The sequence below is a fragment of the Carassius auratus genome, unplaced genomic scaffold, assembly GCF_003368295.1.
Source record: "Carassius auratus strain Wakin unplaced genomic scaffold, ASM336829v1 scaf_tig00214951, whole genome shotgun sequence".
Classification (NCBI taxonomy): domain Eukaryota; kingdom Metazoa; phylum Chordata; class Actinopteri; order Cypriniformes; family Cyprinidae; genus Carassius; species Carassius auratus.
The window spans coordinates 660-28,260 of NW_020527879.1; the positions used below are offsets into that span (position 1 = coordinate 660).

The following is a 27,601-nucleotide window of genomic DNA, read 5'->3' on the forward strand; positions in this document are numbered from 1 at the left end:
ACTTTTTTCTGCAATGGATTGCAAAGGACTTTTTAAACATGACATTCAACTGTAGAACCGAACCCTGCATTATTGTAAGAGCACTAGCCCAAGTGCCAAAACTAACACCATTCCTGTTAAAGTGAATTTGTTTGTCGAATTAAAGTTGTTTATTAAAACCTGTGTCCTTATGTCTCTTTACTGGTATAGCCAAACTGAGAAGTTTGTAACATCACTATGTTTCACTGTTTCACTTGCTCCTCTCTAGCAGTTGCAAGTAAGTTAAACATATCAAAGAAACATATGCTTATATGCAAAATCTCTTGGGTCAAATACGTACAAGCTAATACCTGACTGAATTCTTAGAAATGTAAATGACTTTGTTTATATCTGATCAATATTTAAGCTGGGTGAGATGATGATTAACACATTTTCTATGCAATTTAAAACCATACCATATCAAAGGTCTACAGCATAATGCGGTACATCAAGTGCTTCAGTTAAAATTTGACTAAATCACTTGAGAAGACTTCCAACCCAAGGAAAATCTATTTTTGAATCTGGAGCTCCGGGAGGGAAAATGACTTGCATTGGTAGATTATATTGGTCTTAAAACAAATCAGTAAAAAAAAAAAAAAAAAGGGTCAAACCATGAGTATTTTCCCCCAAAATAATTCATATTTTAAATGAAATCTAATTTATATTAGATTTATAATAAAAATGCATTCGTGAATCATGGAAATTAGTTGTACAGAATCTAATAAACCCTGGATCAGGCCCAGGTGATTTTCTTTACTGTATTATTTTTTTTCCCACATTATTTTAATGAGAATTACTGTATATTTTGAACATATTTGTGATGATAATGTCGCAATGCATAAATAAAAAATCTTATTTGTTCTAAATTAATAACCTTTATTTTTTTATTCTCTCCTTTTTTTCCTTCTGATTTGGGGTGAAATATAACCTATATAATATATATATATATATATATATATATATTGTGAGTTTTGTCTCTCAAAAAGCTTTCGTAATAACAGTAAAAAAAAAACCTGAGGGTTTTATTACAAAGAAAGACCATTTATTAAACTTTCTTAAAATAACTTGGAACATGTGAATCTGGTTGATATAAAAACTGAACAATATAAAAGGGCCAACATCTTTAAAACATGGCCGCACAATTTAGTTAACAGATTCAATTAAATTTTGCATAAAACATATTGGAAGATAAATCACACTCGGAACACAACATCATGTTCAGTCATGTCGATAGCCCAGGCAAACTTATCCTTTAAGGTTTTGTTATACATTTTTTCCAGTGTCACCTCCCATGTTCTTACACCTAGAAGCAGAAAATAAAGTAAAGAAACACTGAAAATATTCTAATATCTGTCTGTGTAGCATGTTGGGTTTATTTGAGAGTGACATCATCACCAGGCCACGGTAGTTGAATTTGGAGGTGCTCACGGCGATCTGTTTTTTCTCCTCTCTGTCTGTAGCCTGAACCTCCATCTTCAGCAGCTGTTCCTCACCTCTGCACAGCTTTCTTTTTCTTCTCCACGACCTTGAACTCACATAAAATGTTTTATACATGTGTATATCATATTCATCTACAAAGGGACTCTAATAGCTGGAAGAGCAAACAAATGTCCCCTTATTCAGAGGTCTGGAATGAGATACTGACATAAACAGCTTGTTTCCTGAGCTCCCTTTGGCTTCTTTCTTGGCCTGCTTTAGCTTTTTCTTAGCCAAGTCCAGCTGCTCCTTCCTGCTGTCAATCTTTATAAAAGAAGAGAAGAGAGAGAGAGAAAAAATAATAAGATATTCAGATGCTTTTTTCATGATATTAAAATTATTTTCTTACGATTCAGTTTCATACAGGTGCATCTTAAAAAATTAGAATATCATGGAAAAGTTTTTTTTTTTATTATTATTCAAAAATGCAGACTTTCTTATATTGTAGATTCATTGCACACAAACTGAAATATTTCAAGAGTTTAATGTTTTAATTCTGATGGTAACGACTTACAGCTTAGAAAAAAAAATCAATGCAATTAATCTAGAATATAAAAAAGTTTGCTTCTTTAAATTAAATAATAATAATAATAATAAATACATTTTCCCTGATGATCTTATATATATATATATATATATATATATATATATATATATATATATATATATATATATATATATATATATATATTGCACCTGTGCCCGTTGCATGAAACTCCTTAAGCCTTATCTCCAGTGCCTTTGCCTGCAGGTTAGCCATGGATTGTTCAAAGGTCTTTGGCGGCGCCCGCTGATGGTTACATTGAATTGCAAACGCACGGTTTGCCCTGTTGTAAGAGAGCAACTTCTCTGCCACATTGTCCATCGCTGTAGTAAGAATTATGGGGGTGAGTGTTTATATGAATGTATCTTTGAAGGAAACTGACGGTTTTAATAAAGTTAAGATGATATCTTATTTTTATGTCGTCTCTGTAATGCATAGTAATGCAGTGTTTATAAGCGCAGCTGCTTTGTTTACAGCGGTAACCAAGGAAACGCCGTCTCTGCTGTTTTAAAGGGTTAGTTCGCCCAAAAATGAAAATTATGTCATTAATAACTCACCCTTACGCTGTTCCAAACATGTAAGACCTCCTTTTATCTTCGGAACACAGTTTAAGATATTTTAGATTTAGTCCGAGAGCTCTCAGTCCCTCCATTGAAGCTGTGTGTACGGTATACTGTCCATGTCCAGAAAGGTAAGAAAAACATAATCAAAGTAGTCCATGTGACATCAGAGGGTCCGTTGGAATTTTTTGAAGCATCGGAAATACATTTTGGTCCAAAAATAGCAAAAATGACGACTTTATTCAGCATTGTCTTCTCTTCTGTGTCTGTTGTGACTGAGAGAGTTCAAATCAAAGCAGTCTGGATATCCGGTTCGCGAACGAATCATTCAGTTCACCAAATCGAAATGAATCGTTTTAAACGGTTCGCATCTCTAATACGCATTAATCCATCAATGATTTAAGATGTTAACTTTTTTAATGTGGCTGACACTCCCTCTGAGTTCAAACAAACCAATATCCCGGAGTAATGCGTGCACTCAAACAGTACATTGACTGAACTGCTGTGATGAACACCGAGCCGAGCCAGATAATGAACAATAGACTCACTTGTTCACGAGTGAAGAACCGGTTGCATCGGTTATCGGATCACCAGTAGTTCTTTTGGACAGTTCGATTCAATAAACCGGTTGAAGAAAACGGTTCACCGGTTCTTTTTCGCTCGACATAATGGCGTCATTTGCGATGATTGCCCTTGATTCAAGCCTTCGGTTTACCCGCTCATAACACTAGCACAGAATCAGTTCAGAATCAATCATTAAAATAAAGTTCACCTTATTGTAAAGAGAATCGTGCTTAATAGTAATATAAATAATTTTAAAAAGGCTTGATAAATTCGTAAAGGTTATAAAAAATTCAAAAGCACTTTCCTCATTGAAAACTGTAATTTTTTATTTTTTTTTACTTGAGGTGAAATCAAGGGGGGGGGGGGGAGCCAAAAACATGGTTAAAATGCAAAAAAAAAGTGTATAATTACAGGACCTTAAACAGGCTTGTCTGTGTAAATTTGTAAATTCCAGGCCAACATGCCCACTACTTACACACACAAAGCACGTGGGACCTGATGTGCGAGACGCTGCGACACACTGAGCTGATTAAATTAGATCTTGTAGCGGATGCAGAAAACAGATTTCCTCTCAGTGGCGATCTGACACCTCCACCCCAGCATTACACACACATCACATGCACACACACTGCAGCGCTCACTCTAGAGAGACTCAGTTAGTTATACTACTCACAGACATTCAGCAGTCTCTCATTAGCACAAACACACAATACAGTAATTAATGAGAATCCCATTCACAGAGAATCCATCAAACTGTGTCCTAACCAGTCATGGTGAGCTAAAAGCAAAAGTTTTTTTCTTAATATTTCATGACTATAACAAGCTAAGAGCAACAGGACATTTTCTCAAACAGTTGAATTAAATGTATATAATGAAATAAGCCGAAAAACTTGATTGCTGTATTCTTTTTCTATTCTATTGGTTTTCTTTTTATTTATTATATTATTTAAAAGCCCTTGCTAAGTATGCTGCGTTTAAGCTAACTGAGACTTGTTATACCACTTGTATATCATTGCTCTTTTGTTGATTTTGATTGCTTCCATTGTCCTCATTTGTAAGTCGCTTTGGATAAAAGCATCTGCTAAATGACTAAATGTAAATGTAATATAATTTATAAAACAGTGAATTATAACATTATATTTTTAATTTAAAATAAATTCACCATATTTATACGACCATTATTTCTAGAACATTAATCTTATTTTTACAAGTAGCTTAAAAAAAAAAAAGTGAATATCTTTTGGTGGTTATAGAAACTAAATGTAACATAACATAACTAAATTGAAGAGACAACCTGAAAACAAAATACAAATGAAAACCACACAGAGTAATATTAAAAAAAACAAGAAAACGAATAACCCTGATGGACAGTCTGACTGTGGCTAAACACGTTGTGTGTTTCGCAAAGTAGAGACTATGTTGATTATGTTGCTTACATAAAGTTTGGACACACTGACATACTAACAATATCCATACGTTCCTGTGGATTCAAAGTTGTCAAAATGTACAACGTTGTTTTGAACAATCTTGACAGCAATCCATATTGGCATCATATTCAAACATTTTAAGCAAATGATTCAACATAAATCCATACTGACGCCATGACAGAACATCTGGAAGCTGTACTAGTTGAATGCTGAATGTTTATTTAAAAATTTGACTGATAGAATGGAGAAAGAAAATAGGAGAGAGAAAGAGAAGGGAAAAGACACTCGTGGAGTTCTCTCAGCTGTAGCTGCAGGGTTATGGAGGCATTGTATGTCCTAAAACCTTTGCAGTCAATCCTGGCATAAGGGAACTCAGTCTTCAAAGGCAAAAACAACACTTTAAAGGTAGTATTCAAACATAAACATGGAGAAATCATCATATTTTACCATTCAGCTTCACTGTTAACCACAAGATGGCAATGTTGCCTTACTGTCTAGAAATAAATACAAAAAAAAAAAAAAAAAAAAAAATAAGAACAAGAGCAAACCTCCACAGAGCAGTCTTTTTTCTTCTTCCAAAGATATCAGACACTTGTTCCAACTTTAATGGATTTGTGAGTTTCAGGAGTATGGGTTGTATGTTCCAGACATAAAGAAAACATATCCATTAAATCTGCCTACATCAACAAGATGTGTCTTAAAAAGGGCTCACAACAAGCTATGCAACCAACAAGCTGTCTGATGTGCGCCCACATCACACCCATTTGAAATCTTTTTAACACTAAAACCCTTTCTCACTTTTCCTTTAAGACCAATGTACTAAAAATCTAAATATTTACTTCAGAAACTGTGTGATCCAGGGGAAGACGATACAAGTACAGTCATACATTCTAATGAAGCTTGATGTTATATCTTCAACCCTCTATGGCATAGTGTTGCTTTCAGGCAACAAACCACTTTTTTAGATAAAAAAAATTAGATACACAATGCAGTGACGCACACACACACACACACACACACACACACACATACACAGTGGCACACACAAAGTGGCACACCCAGTGACATAAACATGCAGTGGTACACACACAATGACACACAAGCAGTGACACACACACACACACACACACATATACACAAGGACACAGTCATTTGGATGTTGGTTAACAGTATGCTAATGTTATATGAGGAACATTTATACATGAAGTGTTGTAATTATTAGTAATTTGTTTGATGTTTTTGATTGGTTTGGAATAATTGTGATCAAAATAATATTTTTTCTAATGCATATATTTGGGGGGGTGAGGGTAAGGGTATGGGGGGTAAAAATGGTATGAAGGATATTATCAGGGATCCCCAAGCTTCCAAAAAATGAGGCGAAATATTATTTTCCCCCAAAAATAAAAAGTTGTGCCATAGAGATACTAAATGCTAATGACACCAGCTGTGTCCTAGCATGTCAACCGCTGCTGATGTTCAGCACACGCACTGCCGTCTGATGATGACACGCGGATGGCAAGACACTTGATGCATGTTGAACACGTCGGTCTGTTGGACACTGTTCACCAGGGAACACTGTGACATTTGGGCTAGGACACCAAATGACTCAAAGCAACACAGCTGGTTTTAACCAAACTATACTTCTGGGAACACAACTGCTGCTAAATGTCCCTCAAATGTTAGCTAAACCTGACAAGCTACTGTTGAGGACATCCTCATAAAAATGACTAAATGTCCCTTTTCAGCTCTAAAGTTGTATTATAAGGATAAGACTATAATTAGTAGACATGCATATTAGTTTGTATATAATTATAGGTAGCCTTTTTCATTATTTTTGGCCTTTTTGCCATTGTGTGGATATGAATATGAAGAGAAGAAACAAAACAACAGTGGAAACTGTGGAAACAAGTGGAAACATTGATGGTGTATTTTCTCCCATTTTATTGTGCACGTAAAAAAAGTAAAGAAAAGGAATAGAACATGTAATAGGTGAGTTAATAACCCTATTTTTATCCTCCTATGCAAGCTTTTCTTTATTAAAATATTTGTTTAGATAGCTAGGTAAATGATTGCAACTGGCTGTGTGTAATATATAAAACAATGTGAGCATCATATATGCACAAACTTAAAAGCACAGCAGCATGCGTTAAGATTTGCTGCAGTTTGTGGAAGAGGGACAGAATTACTCTATCGCGTCCTCCCCTCATTCACCCCTTCGCTCTGCCTTTCGCCGAGTCAATCGAAAGAACACAAAGTACAGATTAACGTTCCCTTCCCAAAATGGTCCGTCATTACCAACCTGACTTCACTGAAAGGGCACATTTCTCTCTCTATCTCTCTCTTTCTCTCTCTCACACACACACACAAAACTGTTTTTTATTTTTCAATTTTCTTTCAAAATCCGTCTTTCTGTTCTTCAGTGAGGGCAGAATTTTTCAGCTGCAAAAATTAAGACTGAAATATATATATACGTATATATATATAAATATAAAAACAGGTTGAAAAGAAAAAACACCATTCTTTAGCGCAAGCTCTTATGATGCAAGTCTCTCGAGAATCGTATCCCTCAGAATGAAAAATCTATGACTGTCTTGCTGCCGTTTCAGAACATTACACTCACATTGAGTCAATCAAAGAGGTCGTCTCCTTGCTTGTTTTTCACAAAAAGCTTGAGGTTTTTGAAAACCTGAAACAGAAAACACATGTTAGATAGTTTATCATATGCACAGAACAGAGGTTTAGAGGAAAGGAAAGAGATAGTGAGAGGCACTCTCAATTATATTTGACATTTCGCAGAAGTCCTGTTTTCCTCCACTCCTGCTAAACAAACTAGCTAAAATATGCATGGAACCAATTAATGGTAGCAGATGTTGGTGCTTTTAAATCAGTCTCATTTGAATAACAATCTATCCTTGAGCCAAATGCATGAAGAAGAAAGTAAACAGACCACTCGACAAGCAATGACGGTATTTATATTTCTGGAACATTTTCCCGCAATTTAACACCGTCGTATGGTAGTAATGATTGATTCATATGCTGACCTTCCTGTCTAATAAGCACACAGAGGGGAGATCAAAATTAACATGATCATACATTCAAAACTCACCCTAATAAAGCAGGTCCAAATAGATTTTCTTTTTTAAATTACAAATTATATTATCAGCATATAATAGTTTGAGTGTAAAGTTAAAATGGGACATTAATGTGAATTCTACTTTGTCTTAGTATTTGTTTGATTTGTCAGATGATCATATTCTCCAGTAAGATTTGAGATGTTCTGAAAAAACAACTTGCACTTCAACTGATCAGTTACCTGATCAATCTCACAAATTTCATTATTTAGTTAGTGAGTTAAAAATAGTGCAGAATCTTAACTATTTATTTATTTATTATTATTTCATTTCTACATTACATTTACATTTAGCAGACATTTTTTTTTTTTAAAGACTTACAAATGAGGACAAAGGAAGCAATCAAAATCAACAAAAGAGCAATGATATACAAGGGCTATAACAAGTCTCAGTTAGCTTAAACGCAGCACACTTAGCAAGGGCTTTTAAATAATATAATAAATAAAAAGAACAGTCACAATTAAGAGAAAGATGCAATTGAAAATACTGCTAAAATGAGAAATAGTCTCAACTAATAGATATGAATTTATAGTGAAATTTTGAAAAATAGTTGCAAGTATGATAAAGTTGTGATTGTGACAAAAATGGTCTTATGAGAAAAAAGTTACATCATTTATGAAAAAGTAACATTGTGGCAAATAAAGTTACTGTTATGTGAAACAGTTTTGTAAGTTATTGCAATATAAGTTGTATAATTCAATAGTCAACTGACCCTTCGCAAAGACCCACGTTGCTTAGTTACTGTTGCCACGTCCAAGAAGCCATGGCGCTTTCAGGCCAACCCTCATGTTCTCACACAGTGAAAAATAGAGGAAAGGGGACACTGACAAAACAGAACAGGTTACTTATGCTATGAAACAAAGTTTTCAAATGTAGTTATTTTTTAAGAATTAAATATTGTTTTGTGGCTCTTTAAATTGTTGTGATGATGTAGTTCAAGCTGCAAGTGAACCCATCACCTCTTCCTCTTTACTAGTTATAACACAAAATAAGCATAACTGAACATAAGAAGGTATTTTATTTAAATTGTGGAATGACGTCAATACACACACCTTTTCAAGTTTAAGTCCGCAAATGTTAATTTACTCTCTTGTCCGGTTTGTTTGTCGGACAAAATGGCAGATTCTGCGTTATGATTGATCAGATCATCTGTCAATCAAATTCCCAGCGATGGGGCAATGAAAGCAGCCTTGAATACTTCTCACATTTTGAATATATGGGATAATATTTATGAATCAACATTATATTATTGTCTAGCTTCATTAAGTAACTTAAATTATCCGTAACATGAGAAACTGAACTTTGATCTTTTGAATGAAAGATTTCATTTTAGTATGAAACATACTGTAACTGTCAGATCTTCAGTCCAAAATGTCCATTAATTGAAATTAAGATGCAAAAATATCTTGTTCTAAAATCCTTGGATTTAGCAACTCAACTTCAGTTACCAAAATAATTAATATGCAGTGCAAAAGACCTCCATTAACAAAGTTAGCCACGGGGGAAAAATCTATAATATAACCTCCTATGAACACCTTCAGTTATTTCTGAGTGGTTGTCACAGTTTAAACAAATGCCCAACAAATAAAGTCATTATGACTGAAAGCCCTCTGATTTAGTGCAAGTACACAAATTATGTCTGTGCAGGTTGTGTGGCCTATAAAGTAGAGGGCTATGGCTCTCTGTCGTGTGCTCATCTGTTTGGACTTCAGGTCCTTCTGGTACTGGGCTCGGATGGCATCCACACAAGTCTTCAGTCTGCGAGCCACCTCATACTTTTCCAAATCCCTCTCACCCTACAGGAGACAAAAAAAAAGTAAGAAAGAAAAACCTAATGATCTGACAAAGGGCAGCTCGGCCTGACACACCACGAGTGATAGGTATTAAAGTACCTTCTTATTGCAAAGGAACAGATTGAATTTGGAGGTGACAAAGAGATTTTTCATAAGAGATAAAAAAAAGCTTTAATACTCCATTAAATGGTTTGACTAACACTTTTTTTTTTTTTGCCAGCCTTACCTGTGCAATTTTATTTTTCTAATGAAACATGAAGTTGGGGCAGAAAATATCAAAAAGCCTATACAGTATATTAGCTAAAAGCACATCACTAGCATAAAGATGACTTCAAACTAACAGACATGAACTAAAAGCCACAAGACTCATACTGATTTCATGGAATCCTTAAGAATGAAAATAGATTCTATAATAAAAAATTCATAAAAACACAAGTCCAAAAAAGGAAAAAAAGAAAGAAAACCAATATCATTACTGACCTTTGTATGAAAACACATCTTTTAAAAATCCTTATTGCACTTTACAATCAGGTTTGTCTGAATCCAGCCACTAGCACTTAATTTGTACAAATAAAAATGTACTTTCTTTCCAAAACAACAGCATAGTGACCAATATAGTCTCACTTAACCTTCACTAATTCAGCACATATAAAGCAACAGACTCAGGAAAGAAAAGAAAAGTGATGCGGTGGTTCGGAGACGGTGTTGTGAATCTGTCCTTCTTCCATTATTTTCTCTAGGTTTCTTGAGAGGTGTCCATCACTCCATTCGGATGAAAAGGATTGCTTTGCTTCCTTATTAAATTAGTGAGAGGAAGTGAGAGGAACAAGGCTGAAGATGAGACGCTGAGCTGAAACTACGTGAGCGTAAATCGGCAGACTGTGACAATACACGTCTGCTCTGTTTGACTGGTCTAGACTCAGTGCTAAAATGTGACATCAAATCACATCTATTATGAACAAGGTGACAGAGTCAGACAGTCATGAGGTGAAGAGGACGTGAAGATGAGTTTGAAATGAAGGGATGTACAGGCAGAGAGAGAAGGGAGAGGACAACAAGTACATTTTAATCAAGTGAAAATAAGGTACTCACTAAAATATTACTCTCATGTTGCCAGACGTCTGACTTACTGCGTGAAGTTGAGTCAAGATTGGGTGCAGCATTGTCTATATTGCTTGTAGAGAGAAACATTACTTGGTATTGCATATGCATGTTTTTTCAAAAGAGCTCTTGAGGGAAAGTAGTGGCATACAACATTCTATGAAACATATCTGTGATGTGCTTTTGTTAGGCCTTGAATTTATGAGTGATACATCAATGATCCCACTTCTGAACCTATAATATGCCCCGAAAAACTATTCTGATAGTGGACTCCTCACTTGCTGCAGTTGATGATGATGTCAGGCTGAATCCTCTTCTTTAGCATTCCATGTTTAGGATGGTCCTTGGAAAAGCCCTGCAGGTTCTATCTTAAAGTTCCCAATGCATTCACTATGGTGGTCCAACACACAGTATCCATACTCGTCAACAATTTTTAGATTGGCCTCTTTGTTAAACTAGAGAACATTTATAAATTCGGAAGAACATCAGAGGAGCACTGGTCAATTTAAAGACTGTAACTTTGATTTATACCATATTTAAAACTTTGAGATTTTATGAAGGACACCAAACACCTTCTCCTCTTTGTTTAAGTTCTTCCTGGCTTCCACCTTCTGTTTATGCATAGCATGTCCTCTAAAATCACACTTGTTCAGATCCATTATTAGCTGTCTCTCCTCCGAAGGCATCTCCTATTCAGAAGAGCTAGCAAACCCAAGACTTTCCAAATGAAGTTTGAGCTAGGATAACTTAAGACGTCTGTGAATTTGGATCTCTGTGGTGTTACAGATGTTAAATTAACATTATTTATGTACTATTTTATTATTATTATTTTTATTATTATTATTATTAACATTTATTAATTAATTTTAACAGCAGTTTACATTGTATTAATTTAGCTGTGTCTGCCATTTGTTAGTTTTTGTTTAAAATATTTTTGTTTTAATCTATTTTTTTTGTATAAAAATTTTACTACATCTAGTATATCAACTTATTTTAGTTAGTAGCAAATTTTTTTTTTAAATCTATAATTAATATTTTATTATTTAAGCTTTATTCTATGTCTATGCACATATTTAAAAGAAAAAAAAATGAATAAGTGATGAGGATCAGACCAGACGCTGCTCTACAGTGGCTGTTCTGAGCAGCAACTTTCCTTATTGATTTAATTTTCTCTTCAAATTAGATGGCTGCAGAACTTAAACCACCGACTGTTATTTTGGCATAAAAGTTCTAAATCTATATTAACCGTTTACCAGGCAGTGAAACTAGAAATCTTGCAAGGTCAAAATAAATTTGGAGAAGAATTGTGACAAAATAATACACAACACCTGACCAGATGGCATTTGGTTTCTCAGAAGACCTCAGAGTAAAAAAAAAACAAAAAAAACAACCCCGACAAATAATTTGTACAAAAAATTGTCCTGAGGTTTTGGAAAGCAGATTTGGAAAGGATTAAAATCAATATCAAAAGCTGTGAAACACAAATTTAACTTGACTCCTCAAGGAAAACTAGTCCCATCCAAACTTTAAGATAGCTGCTGCTCGAATCATATGTCTACCAGACATCTGATAAGCATGAGTGCGCTTCTTTGTATCCATACAGGCTTATAGACCAAGCACAAATTGCTTGAACCGAGTGAACTTTGGCTGACCTTGGGTAAGCGTACAGTATCTATGTGAGGATCAGAAAAACCCATAAACACTTGAATTGCACATACAGTATCAAGAATTGCTGCAAAGGAAGAATATGTGAGAAAAAAACTGATAAGAGAAAATTAAAAAGAGTGCTGTTTAGCCAGAGAAACTATCCATTTTCAAATTATCCAAATTGTCCTGAAGCTTCTGTTAGTAAAGGCTCTGAATCATAACACTGAGAGAGGAATCTATGATGAACAATATGTGATGTTTTATTAACAATTTTTGGGAGGAGCAAGAGCAGATAATTAACACGGCGAATTCATCATCAGTAATAACATCCATTTATCCAATCAGCACAAGAGAGAACCCCTTTAAATAATGAAAGCAGGCCTACCTTCATTATGTCTAGTCTTTCGGCATCCCTTCACCATCCTGACGACTCACCTTCAGCCCATTCCTAACCCAGCATGGGGAGGAACACTCGGGGGGAGCGCTTGGGTTGGGGCTAAACGTCGGGCTCGGACAATAACCCCAAACTTGAATCATAGTGTACATCGCTCAAATGTTACAAAATAAGCTGAACTATGACTTTGACTTTTCTCAGGGGTCAAGATTGTGAGAGATTACAGCAGGTTTTTGGGTTAGCCATGCATTCAAGTTGATTCCAACTGGCATTCCTGTCATGAATTGCAACTCTGTGAAGGAAACCATACATTTTTCTTGAGACTGGGTAAAAGATTCAGCTCTCTGAAACTGCTTGAGACTTTTGTGACACATAGCAACTATTCTGAATGGTCAATTTGTTTTTTTTTGCAATAATTATGCCATATTTGACCATTATACCTATTCTGGTCAAGTTTGCCAAATTTGGCTTATATTCAAATATTATATTTTAATTTGTATTTATCTTTCAGATGCTTTTACCCGCAATGCAACTTAGTATTCAAAGTATACATTTCATCAGATCCGGCGTTCCTTGGGAATCAAACCCATGACCTTTGCATTGCTAGTGCCATGCTATACTGTAAGCTAATAATGAATTGACAAATAATTAATGGACTCCTACAGCATTTTAATGTATTCAATAATTTACTCATCTTCCATAATAATGTCTTTGAATTATCTACTTCTTGGAGCTTTTCTCAGCCAATATTCAAAATGTCACCAATTAAATCATATTTTATGTAAATTGGTTAAACTTGTATTTATTGACAGCCCTACTTCAAATTTAAACTCATTTGAATGTAGACTTTTCTTTAGCAGCTGTCTACATCTCAGTGACTTAAAAAGCTTGTCTTCTGATCCTTTGCACTGAAATTGCTTTGGGATATGGCCTGCTTCATGACATACAATAACAACAAGTACATCCTACATCAGAAGACACTAAAGATCATCCATACAGCTCTAGAGGACTGAGATCCCCTCACCTGTGATGATCACAGCTTCCCTATGGGGCACAGGAAAGGAGAAAGAGGAGGATGACAAGCGAAAAAGAGAGGAGAGAAAAGAAAGTATGGGATGGAGGGGTCACAGAGGACTGCCATACGCATCTCTCATTTGTCGGCTTATGATTTATTCTTGCACTTTTGCGGTGCTAAATGTCACACTAACACTGATTCACTCTAATCTTTCCTCCTGGGGCTGGTGAAGAGAACCTGTGCCATGGGACCTCACACAAGCAATTTCCTCTGACCTGCCCCTCTCCATCTCCCCATTCTGTCACACACATACACATGCTCGACCATTAATGGCACCCCTGGGCCATTAGCCAGGGAGCAAAGCCCAGCGCAGAGGGGAGGAAAAGAGTAAAATAAGAGGGAAAGTGAGAGAAGGGCCAAAAAAATGGCACATGAACAGGCTCTCAATCATCACAGACCCACAAATCAATTCCAATGCACAAGAGCACAGCATGATCCATGACTCTATACCGTTGAATAAATCAGATTTACTAAACGGCACAACGAACTGGCAATCAAGAAATGTCTCTCTGTATTTAAAGGTAAAAGGTCATTTCTGTGAAAACAAATGGGGAAAAAAGTAGCCCATTTTTTTTCAGTTAACTTTGAAACTGTTGCCGTGGTTAAATTTTTCTTCCAGTGGGTTAAAGATATTTCTACTTTAAATATTTTATTAATTTAAATGTGTTTTATATGTTTTGTTAGGGACTGGCATTGGTAGGGAGCCTTTAAGTTTCTTGTGAGTTCTGTTATGATTGCTACTATATAGGGAAGCTGAAATTGTGTATAACACATAACAGTGACTGTACATATTAAGGTACGGGAGTGGTATTTTGAAGTTTTAAATTTGAAATAGGGTTAATAAGTTAGTTTTGGGCTAGTTATGTTTTTCGTAGATATGGCAACCCTCAAGTGATCTTGCCCATGTAAAACTCACTACCAGACTGCTAAAATGTTTAGGGTTAAGAGGGAATTAATATGTGGCTGCTAAGACATTCAGAGTGTTTTCACTGTGTAAAAGTAAAAATAAAATAAAAAAGTAGGCAAAACCAGATAACTTGCTACTTCCACCCAGATTCTGAATTCAATGGAAAGTTTCCTATCTCATGAGGTCACGGAAAGGTATTACACATGGTAGTCAAACAAGGCAACTGATGCTGGTAGGTCATGTGATAGAAACAACATGTCACATGCAGTATGTCCAAATACTTTATTCATCTTTCATACTGTACATAATAATGTAAAGTATATATATCTATATCTATCTATCTATCTATCTATCTATCTATCTATCTATCTATATATATATATATATATATATATATATATATATATATATATATATATATATATATATATATATATATATATATCAGACATTTGTCAACATAACTGAAAAGAAAATCTGTCCTGGCTAGAATTTCAATTGTTGCTTCCCTAGTTGAAGCCATCACTACGAAAAAGCAATCAATGATGAATTCTATACTTGCATTTGTACTTATCCTAAAAACAGTTTTGTATCTAGTTATGAGTTAAGCTGCTCTCTGATTACGTCCTGTGGCGCCCAGTTCTGGCGGGTCTCTAATGTGCAGTAATTACCAAATGCTAAGAAGCACATAAACACGCCTTCCCCCTCCCAGCACACTTTTCACTGACCTTGTTTTTCTAATTGCTGTCTACACTGCACAGTCAACGAATGTGGGCACAACTGTGGCCAGCCATATATCGAAACACAAGAAATTCATTCTCCACTGAGCCCTCAATGGTATTCTGAAGTTTAGTCTTCATTAATAAGTACTAAATGTGTCAAACGGTCATGACACATCTAAATTAACATTTTTAAACAAGTGTTTGCTGCACCCGCTACGCTGCATATCACCCTGGAGAAAACAGCGAGCAACAAACAGGTTGACACAAAAACACACTTTACCAAAGCTCTATAATAAAAAGAACTGGTGTCTCATCACTTGAATTCCTCTCTCGCTCATTCTCGAGATTGACAGTCAGGCACGGGGCGGGGACTGTGCTCAGTGAAGCGAGCAGGGGCTTCCGTGTTATAATAAAACAGTTAAATTGGATTTGTTCATATGCGGGAAGCGAGTTGTCTGGATTAGCATATCAATGCCTTTACACAAATCGTGTTTTCAAGAGCATTGAGCACTAAGCAGCACAAAATTAATTCTGCATGATATGCCCCGAGGCCTTCTGGGATGCTGTAAGCTTCATAACAGTTTCGTACTCATAACCTGACACCCATCCCTCATAGAGCCTCCACAAACATGTAACTGTAAAAGCTATGGTTAAAGATTGAGCTGGGCTTACAAGTGTTGGAGAGGTTTCCCTTCCTCCAGTCCATAAAGAAGTTTGTGTGGAAGACATCTTTTGTGGTGTATTCGTGATCCAGCATCTGAGCAAGAATAGAGCCACTTCCTTACTTGGTAGGCTGAGCTTCGCTGGCTTTCCTACAACAAAACAGAACATATTTACATTCTCTAATGACGAATAAAGCAACCAGCTAACAACCAGCTATGTGTGTTGGGTCAAAGACAAAGTACGTACCATTAATTAAGTATGTTATATACACATGCAGTAGATGATTTGATGGTCATCTAATGTTAATATATTGACATTGATATATAAAATCAACGTGAAATTAAAATGCACCCTTATTTTTAACTACTAGTCTGTGCGTAGGTTTCAGTTTTTACATGTTTTTATTGATGTCATAATTTCTAATCAAAAATTAATTTCTGAGTTCAATGCACAAATCCATCTATGGATAGAACCAATAACTTCTGATTGTTTGCTACTTTTGTTTTATCGCCACATTAATAATACATTTAATAATGTTGTTACATGAATCTTCAGATCCAGAGATGTATAGTAACGAAGTAGAACTACTTCACTACTGTACTTAAGTACTAAAAGGCGGTATCTGTACTTTACTAGAGTATTATTTTTTTCTCCTACTTCCACTTTTACTTCGGTACATATTTTCGCTGAGTTTAATACTTTTACTCCGATATTTTTTTTATGTGCTGCATCGTTACTCGTTACAATTATAATAATGTTACGAATCATTCCATTACAAACCACTGCCAGAACTGTAGATGGCAGGTTTGATGAAGCTGGCACATCATTGAGCGAATCAAGCGATTAAGAAGACTACGCATGCTGACTGAACTGCTGTGAAGAGAGAGATGAACACCGAGCCGAGCCAGATAATGACTCGTTCACGAGTCAAGAACCGGTTGCATCGGTTTTCGGATGACCAGTAACGTTAGTTCTTTCTGACAGTTCGATTCAATAAACCAGTTGAAGAAAACAGTTCACCGATTCTTTTGCGCTCGATGCAATGGCGTCATTGGCGTTGACTGCACCTGGGCTCATAACATTAACACAGAATCAGTTCAGAATCAATCACCAAAAGAATCAGTTCGGTTCCAGACGCTCTGTGTCGGTTTGCTTCACGCTAAATCACACATGCGCAGTATCATCAGCTCCTCGGTTCACGAATCGGACGCGTCTGACAGAAACGGTTCTTGACTCGTGAACGAGTCATTATCTGGCTCGGCTCGGTGTTCATCTTCAGTTCTCTCTTCACAGCAGTTCAGTCAGTGTACTGTTTGAGTCAATGAATTACTCCGGGATATTTGTTTGTTTTAACTCAGAGGGAGTGTCAGACACATTAAACAAGTTAACAGCTTCATTCATCTGTGGATTAATGCGTATTGGAGACGCGAACTGTTTAATAGGATTCAGTTCGATTTGGTGGATTGTTTCAAAAATCCGGTTACATCGAATGATTAGTTCGCGAACCAGATATCACAAACTGCTTTGTTTTTAACTGTCTTACAACAGACACGGAAGAGAAGACAATGCTGAATAAAGTCTAGTTTTTGCTATTTTTGGACCAAAATGTATTTTCGATGCTTCAAAAAAATCTAAATGACCCTCTGATGTCTTACAGGTTTGAAACAACAGCTGGGTAAGTTTTTTTTTTTTTTTTTTTTTTTTTTTATTCAGTTCCATCACACAAATGATTAACGTGAACAGAAAAACATTGCACATCTCAAAGCATGCAAAATAACTGCGGCAACAACAAACAATTACAATTAAATTTAAACTTACATATAAACAGACAAATAAGAATACAAAAAAAAGATACAAATTAAATAAATAAAAAATAAAAACTGCATTAGGGCAATTACAAAAATTTGAAAAGCTTTAGAATTTGTATTGTTTTTAAAAGCTTCTTGTTTTGTGATCTTATATTAGAAAGGGTTTCAAAATATATTTTAAGATCAGTGTTACAAAATGTAATATATGATGGTTTCTTTTGAAATACTTTTGACTTATGAATATAAAACTTTGCTAAGATAATTAATAGATTAATAATATACATATGTTTATCAGAAATAGATGGGTTTTGATAACAAAGTAAAATATCATGAGGTTCTAAATTAAGGACTTTGTTTATTTTTTTTGTTATGTCTATTTTAAAGTCAACCCAAAAAGAAATAGACCAAGGGCAATAGAAGAATAAATGTTCAATATCCTCAACAGATGCATTACAAAAGGTACACTTATCACAAACACTATGAATGTATCTGCTAACAACTGCATTTACAGGATAACATCTGTGAATAATTTTGTAAAGTACTTCTTTTACTTTATTAAAAATTACATATTTATATGGCAGCATCCAAATGTTGCGCCAAGATATACAGTGAGGTTTAAGCCATTTGGATTTACATGGAGGACTGGATCCAACATTAAGGGAGTTTCTTATAAAACTATTATTAAAACGCTTGTCAAAAATAGAGAGACCATTTACAAAAAGTTGGAGATTTTGTTGGCTTGTATTATTGATATTTACATCAGAGGATTTGGTTAAAATTAGTATGCCATTAGGAATAGCCTTGATTACTTTGTTAAATTCTTTTTCACTTACAAAAAAGCCATATCTTGTAATAAAATTAGGATAAGTGTAAAAGTGCCCATTATTGTCAATAAGCTGGTTTACAATTAATATGTTATGCCGAACCCAATTCTCCATATATAATGACTTGTTACTATGAGTGATATTACCATTGTTCCAAATAAAACACCTACTAGGAAGCTGGGTAAGTTATTAATGACATCATTTTGCAAATTGGGCTAACTAACCCTAGTAACAGTTTTTTGTTTACAAGAAGTTACAGTCAAAGGAATTGTGATTGTCCTTTAGGTTAATCATTTGAAATAGTAAAAACAATATGTTCAAACTTTTGACTACTTTCTTTAATAGCTACATAACACAATACTTCTACTTTTACTTTCAGTACTTGAGTAGTAAATTTTAAAATAGACTACTTGCAATACTTAAGTACAAAAAATGTTGAATACTTTAGTACTTCTACTTAAGTGTGGTGCTTAAAGAGCACTTCTACTTCTACTCAAGTCACTTTTTTGATAGAGCACTTGTACTTTTACTCAAGTATGGTTCTCTAGTACTTTATACATCTCTGAGAAGATCTAAAAAAAACCTATATATTATTTTTGACTAAATTGATTAGAATTTGATTAGCAATCATCCATAATATCAAAAGAATTACTGGCTTATTTTTTCATTCAATTCAAAACTCAATTCATTTCTAAATTTACATTGATTAGTCATTCACAAATGTAGTGATTCGTTATTCTAGTGACTTTCTTTTTCAACGTTTCATTGTTTGCAAGGAGCTAAAAGAAAATTCACTCTTTCGAGCATGTCGAGAAAAAATAACATCACATATCTCCTTCGGAAGCTGAATGATCTGAGATTTCATTCATGTCGAAAGCACTAACTGCATGCAAGTAATTAGTGTACACTATTCCTAAATATGAGTATTCTAATGACTAAAAGTTTGTTTCTGAAAATTACGTAGATAAACATTAGTACATCTATTTATTAGCTTATTTCCTCCTAAAACAAAAGAACATAAAGCATAAGAGTCAAAAATACATAAACAAGGTATTGTTTGCAGAGATCTACTACAGAAGATTGTTGAAGGATTTTATAACCATCTTAAGATGCGTAAGACTCATGTTCCCACAGGACACAACAGCTCACACAGCAAAATAGGACTGTAAATGCATCACAGAGAATATTGGCCTAGGACAAATATTATCAAAACTGCATTTATAGCTTTCCGTTCAGAGACTCAGAGAGTTACAAAATCCAAATACTTCTCCCTCTGGTTTATTCTACCAAGATTAATGGCTTGGGCCTTCCAAAACGCACTTATAGTTTAAGAAACACGTCTCTATACGGTAAATGGCAGAGTGGATATTAATAGAGGAAGCTGACCTTAAAGTTTAGCAAAGAGATTAAAGACTGTTCCTGTGCTCTATAGAGCACACCTGACACCAGCAGAAGAACAGGTCAACCTTGAGTTGAGCTGCATGCCCAAACCGAGAAAAATTTAAGGGAACAGCACTGACCAATGAACCAATTAATGTGATGCATCAGTAACACAGACACAACTAGATCTTTATAATGTCTTAATATGTACCGTTATAGTAAAACTTGACATCATCTGGATTGATACTTGGAAGGGAAGTACAGCCCTTTGTGTTCTAGAAACTTCCATTTTATTCCATCCTCATACTTCTCTTCTTCCTACATGTGAATTAGGCTTGCCGTGATAGACAGTGCTGACGGTGATACTGTTGTTAAGCTGCAACACCATTTATGTCACTTGCGCACCGTGGCACCAACCCCAACCGTTATTTTGATTATTTATAGAAATTGATTTGATTATTACAGAGAGGTAATGCAAAGGGCACCTGTTTGGCAGTATTTTGGAAAAGCCTGTTGACGTTTCTCATTCATCTAAGGTGATTTTGGAAGCTTTTTTAAACATTTGTTTCTTATTTAATTGGTTCCACAGTGTTGACTGATTTTACTTTATTAAAACTTTATTTATTTTATTTGACATCAAGGTTTATGCCATGCCTCCAAGCTTTCTTTTATGTTTTGCTAATAAAATTGTATAGCTATTTAAACTTTAAGTAATTTTTTATTTTATATTATATTATAGCAAGGTGTATTTTTATTTGTTTGTATTGATTGTATTTGTTAATTAAGGTTCTATTTTATATAAAGGCTAAAGTGAGTTTGGCGTTGTATTTTGTTGTTGCATTTAAGAAATTGACACCAGATTGTCGCTAATTCGAAAGTGAAAGTAAAATGCGCACGGCGCTTTTAAGCATTTTAAAAGTGAATGAAAGTGAGGAAAAGAGGGAAAATTCTGACAAACTAAAAATGAACAATTGCTTTACACCGAATTGCCGCTATTTGAAAGGGAATGTAAAATGCCCACGCCACTTTCACAAGCTATTAAAAAGCAAAGGAAAGCAAGGAAAAGAAGGAACCCCCTCTCCCCCACAGTGATACCGGTATTATCGGTGTTGTCATACGTCGATTAACCGGTGGGAAAATTTCCTCACCATCACAACCCTACTGTTAAAGAGTCAAGAAGTCAAGAAAAGTAGAAAATAGACAAACAAAACCTCTGGGCTAAAAGGTTTCTCTCTTCTGTACAGACATGAAGATGCATGCAGAGAGCCTAACATCTCCATCTCTTCCTCTTCTTTATCTTGAAAGCCCTGCCTGCCTCGATCTCTTCCTTGTTTTTTTATTCTTCTTAGTGGAACTGCCTCCTTCCTCTTTAACACCTTTGAAAGGGAAAAGGGGGTAATTTTTTGCACATTTTGTGAATAGTGTCTGCATTTTGCAGGAGTTGCAATTCTTTATCCCCAAAAAGTGGCCAATTTAAAACAAGCAATGCTGGACTCACAGTCACCTGAGGAGGAGTGAGACTTTCCATATTTCAATATGTTTCTCTCTACACTGTAAAAAATGATTGCGCCAATTAGTTATCATAACTTAACATTTCGAGTTAAGTTAACTTATTTGGATTGAACTTATTGAGATGACTCAAATATTTAAGTTTTTCTTGGCTTAACTTATCAGACTTAAAATAATGAGTCAACTGAACTTAGATATATCAGTTAACATAGCTGCTTCAAATATTTAAGCTTTAAATACAAATACGTGCAAATGCAAACTAATATTAACTAATATTTGATAATATCGATACATTTTAAAATTGTATTTGTCAACTTTTTATTTTATTTATTGTTATTATTTTTTATGCATTTACTTTATATATTTCTATGCATGCCATTGATAATATAATGTCCATAAACCGCAAAATGTAAATATCAATGTAATCTTTAAGCTATTTTAAGATTAAAATGTATGACTTTCTATATATATAATTTTCGGATGACCTCAGAGGATGAAAGTCCTTCTGCAGCAACGCCATTTTCTCACTTTAACAATGCTTGTTCTAGTCTGCAGGATCTAAAACCTTCCTATTTTAAAGTTAAAATCGGTTTTGCAAACAGGCAATTTTTTTTGGTTTTAATTGAACTACAGACCATCATCTTGATTAATTTGAGGGTAATTAATGCCAAATATCTGTGAATTTATGTAAAATGTTTATCATAATAGATTTGAATATTGATCGACATAAATATTCTGAACGTTTATGTACGCGCTTCTAATATATGATTTTAATAAATTTAAAGATAATAATCCAACAACAACCACAGCCTTATTTCAGTTTTGCATGAATTCATGTGACCATTATAAGACAAATAATGCAACTTTCATATTTAAAATGTAATACTGTATGTGGAAATTAGATCAAATTTATTGTATCATTGATTAGAAGAAAAAAAAAAAGAATTTAAATTATTTTTCCTGAATGAGCCAGAAGAGTCTTTCTGCAGCACCGCCATTTTCTCATTTTATGTTGTGATGTTCTTGCTGGAGTTTCTCCTCAAACAACGTTAACGTTACCCGAGACGTTTATCCGTCGAATTTGTTTTGGCAGACAGTACAAACCAGATTTTCATCGTGTTAACTGAGCCGTGGACCTTCATATTGGTCAGTGTAAGGTGAGTATGTTAAGTTACTCCAAAATCTGTTTAATATGTAACGTTATCATCTTTTATAATTGTGAATACCAGAACGGTACGTTTTATATTGGATTACGTTACATGAAATAGATTTATACGATTTTTAATTATTTTGAGTGCTTCTGTACTCACTTCTAAGATGTTGTTTTAATATATTAACTGTAATCAACTATCTGTAGTATAAACAACGCCTTAAACAGTTTCGCGCTCAAAAATTATTTGAACTTTGTAAGCCAGTCATGGGACGTTAACGCTTTTCATATTGAAAATGTAATACTCCGTGGCAAAATCTTCTTCTTCTTCTTTGTGCTTATTTGGCGGTTCGCATTCTTAAACAGTGGCAAAATAATTCCCTTTCAAACATTTCTTCTTGTCGTTAGAAATTTAATTAATTAATTAAAAAAATATATATATGACGTCAGACGAACGTCTGTTTTCAGCCATCGCCATTTTCTCACGTTTACCCTTCCATGTGCTTGCTCCAGTCTTGAGTTTTTCCCTCGATTGTCAACGGCGTTTATCTGTTAAGTTAGTCTTTTAGAGTTTGCAGAAACCTGCTTTTAAATGTATTAACTGAATCTTCGAGCTTCATCCTGACCAGTTTTGGGTGAGTAGGCCAACTAACGTAACGTTAGTCCTAATGTTACACATTTTAATGAAAATTATCTGTAAGCCATTTAACGCCTTACATATACCAATCGGTAATTTGGGGGAAGATTTTTTTTTTTCGTTTAAATAAGTTAAATTCATTAGAGACAAATAATAGGAACAATATTAAAAGATAGAATAGAAAAAATATATTTTTTTTTTATTATTATAATTTTTTTATACAGACGATGAACTAAAAATGCACCTGCAACGTCTGATATTTCCTCAATTTAACGCGGCAGCCTCACTATGTTTTGGTAATTCGTGTGTGCTTGTCTTGGCTCTGGGGATTGTTTATCTGTTAAGTGCAGTTTAAGGTGAGTAATAAAATGTTAACGAAGGCCTAGGCGATAAACAGCATTTATATAAAAAGGCGATATGACTTCATCAATAACTGTGTTCACACCGCCACCGTCGAGAGCGTCAAAGTGGCCGGAAGTAATTCATTTTCAATTTTAGCCGGCGTCGGGCAGCGACGAGTAGCGACTTGGTAAATATAAATTTATGCACAATGCTTGAAGTGTTCCCTTAATGATTGGTCTTCAGGCGAGCACGTTAGAGAATCCCATGGGTGGGGCGAGGCGCAACGCTCAGGAACTGTTCAGAAAAGCACTAAGCATAGTGCAAAATACTATGGTTTCAAGACGTGCTTTTGGGACATGAGGGATTTACAGAAATTGTCATGCCAACTTGCTAGACTGTGCAAAAGATGTGAGACGCAAGTGTAACAGTTAAACACTTCAATCTAGTGCATGTTTGCCTAGAACTCTGCTACATTTCCACGTTTTTTCTTGTGAGCCATTACTTTAGAATCTTTGCTAAACAAACATACAGTCCGTTACTTAATGTCCATGTGAAAACACTAAATTTAAGTATGTTCTGCATGCAACACAAGCTTACTGCTAACTAAAGTTTGCATTTGGCACACATGTACAATGAACTGTAAGGCCCATTCCGAAACCATTCGAAATTAATGTGTACCTTTAGACTCCTATGTCTAAGTTCTTTAGTCACAATAGTCTTTCTGAAGCTAAAATACTTTAGAATTATTGTTTATACATTTGTCACATTTACAAATTGGTCACTGCCTCCACTTTAAGGGCATTATATTATTGTTAGTTATATAAATGCAGTTATTCAATGCCATTGCTATTAATTTATGTAGCACATACCTATTTTAATTTATGAAATGCAAAAAAAGTAAATGTCATGTCTTTTAACAGATTGAAGCAGAGTTCACTCGCTTAACATCTAAGGACCTCATGAAGTCTTTTCTCTCAGGGTTGGATCAGTATGTACCCAGGTTCCTTCAGATGTTTAGAGCCAAGTTGAGCAGCATTTTCAGAAGTCTTCTATGCAAGATTGACCGTGATGTGAGTATTTTAGTTGTGTGCTTCAAATTAAAATGTGTTTGGGTTATTTAAGTTTGGATCTATAGAGTCACGCATCAACTAACGTCATTTTCTGTCCACTGTTCCTTTCCCTTTTCTCTCCATCATCATAAGACCCAAAATGTGTCCAAATATCAGCTTTTAAGGCTGTGCACAGGCTCCTACTCTTCTTCTGCCTATGTATGTACAGTTTACTTGAACAGATTTTTAAAAATGTGATCTTTAGTGTTGTGCATTGCTGCAATTTTTTTTTCACATCAGTGACGTGCTGCATCATGTAAACTTTGAGTTGAATCGAAGTTTACATATAACATGGGGGAAATAATTGAACATGTCAACTTTTTTTTATTTTATTTTTATTAAACCGTTAATTCAACAGTTTAATTAGACAGCAATTGACATGCAATTGGTAACAACTGAAGAAATTTGTTACAAAATGTTTATTTAACATTGCACCACCAGCACCCCGCATTTTTTTTTTTCATAGGCTACATGCCAGCAGGTGCTGCAGCACCCCTGCTTTCCACTATAATGGTTATAAAGCAGTTACATTGTCAGCCTTGCCCTAAATCAATCTAATCATTTTTTTCTTTTATTTAAGAATTCCATGTCAATGAAAAGGGCCGTTGTTCTTCAAGGCCTTCCACATTACCTCAGCGAGGATCCATCAGATTTCTTCAAGTCAGCTGAGGTAGACTTGCATGTTAATATTATACCTTTGCTTAAAATAATGTTCTGTGTATGTTTAATCAGGACCCTGTCTATGAAATGTATTATAGTTTTGTAATGTAATTATGAGATAAATGGCAAAGTTGAATTTCAGCTATTAATTTCACTGTGATTTCAGGCTTTCGTCAGTATTAAAGATATCAGGGTTATATTTTCATAGAATCTTTGTACATTTATGTAGGATGATTTGATGTAGATAACGGTAAAATACAAACAAGACCGAGTCTCAGAATTAAGATATTTTCATTACATAAGTTTTGGCTAAAAATTGTGTTATATACTTTCAATAAAATAACTGACATTCTCAGTAAATGTTTTAATATACTTGCTGTAGGAAACTGACATTGAAGATGGTGTGATGGTGGGAATGGATGTGGGCATTCTCATAATGCCTGATGGAGATGATGCCTTTGACTACTACGTGGTAGTGGAGGAACAAGTTGTCCTGAGTGATGCCAAAGAACTCCCTCATGCTGTGGCTCAACTAGTTGTACTGATTTTTGCGCTTAACATTGAATATCCCAAAAAACTACGCTACACATTTGAGGTAATTCAGAAGATTTTAATTGACCTTGGAGGTGATCACTGTTCCGTGACGGTGCATGGACTGAAAAATAGACTCTTTCGCAAAACTGTTTAGCATTTTAACTGAAAGGTATATGTTCTGTGCCTTTTTGTTTTTGGTCATGATTTATTGGTGAATTTCTGGTTGTTTTAAAACAAAGAATGTTAAATGATTTTTTTTCTTAATGTGGTTCTTTATGCAGTGACAATTTATGTAACTTAAAGGGTTAGTTCACCCAAATAAAAAATTTATGTAATTAATAACTTACCCTCATGTCGTTCCAAACCCGTGAGACCTCAGTTTATCTTCGGGACACAGTTTAAGATATTTTAGATTTAGTCCGAGAGCTCTCAGTCCCTCCATTGAAGCTGTGTGTACGGTATACTGTCCATGTCCAGAAAGGTAAGAAAAACATCATCCGTTTCTGTTGTGAGAGAGTTCAAAGCAAAGCAGTGTGGATATCTGGTTCGCGAACAAATCATTCGATGTAACCGGATCTTTTTGAACCAATTCACCAAATCAAACCAAATCGTTTTAAACAGTTTGCGTCTCCTATACACATTAATCCACAAATGACTTAAGCTATCAACTTTTTTAACGTGTTAATTAATTTACTCAAACAGTACACTGACTGAACTGCTGTGAAGAGAGAACTTAAGATGAACACCGAGCCGAGCCAGATAACGAACAAAAGACTGACTCGTTCACGAGTGAAGAACCGGTTGCATCAGTTTTCGGATCACCAGTAGTTCTTTCATACAGTTCAATTCAATAAACCGGTTGAAGAAAATTGTTCACCGGTTCTTTTGCGCTCGACGTAATGCCGTCATTGGCGATGATTGCACTTGATTCAAGCCTTCGGTTTACCCGCGCTCATAAAATTAGCACAGAATCAGTTCAGAATCAATGAATTGGTTCAAAAAGATCCGGTTACATCGAATGATTCATTCGCAAACCGTATATGACAAACTGCTTTGTTTTGAACTCTCTCTCACACAGACACGGAAGAGAAGACAATGCTGAATAAAGTCGTCGTTTTTGCTATTTTTTGGACCAAAATGTATTTTTGATGCTAACTGACCCTCTGATGTCACATGGACTACTTTGATGTTTTTCTTACACTGTAAAAAATTTCCTGTAGAAATTACAGTAACTTACTGGCAGCAGTTTGCCAGTAACTTACTGTAAATTAAACTTACAGTAAAAATACTGTATTCATATTTACAGTACCTTTTAACTTGCTGTAAATGTATTTGCAGTAATATATTTTTTTACTGTAAAACACAATTATGTTTTTTTTCTCCTTTTATATATTTTAATACAATAAAATATTACTTTACACTGTGAAATTTACTGTAATTGGTTCACTTTTATTATGTATTGTAAAACTTTACAAATTATTGTATTTCAACAGGTCTCATGTCTCAGTAGTAAAAACTATAAAAAGAAACAAAAGACTGTTTAACTTCTTTTATTGGTTTAATAGTTAAATTGTAATACTTGAAATAACATTTTAATATTCTTGCAGATTGTACTTTCAGTTTTCC

At 34.8% G+C, this 27,601-nt stretch overlaps 1 pseudogene; it reads right to left on the reverse strand.

The window, feature by feature from the left end:
* Window positions 1-1,063: 1,063 nt before the first annotated feature.
* On the reverse strand, window positions 1,064-21,562 carry LOC113093299 (DNA topoisomerase 1-like; annotated as a pseudogene).
* Window positions 21,563-27,601: the final 6,039 nt, after the last annotated feature.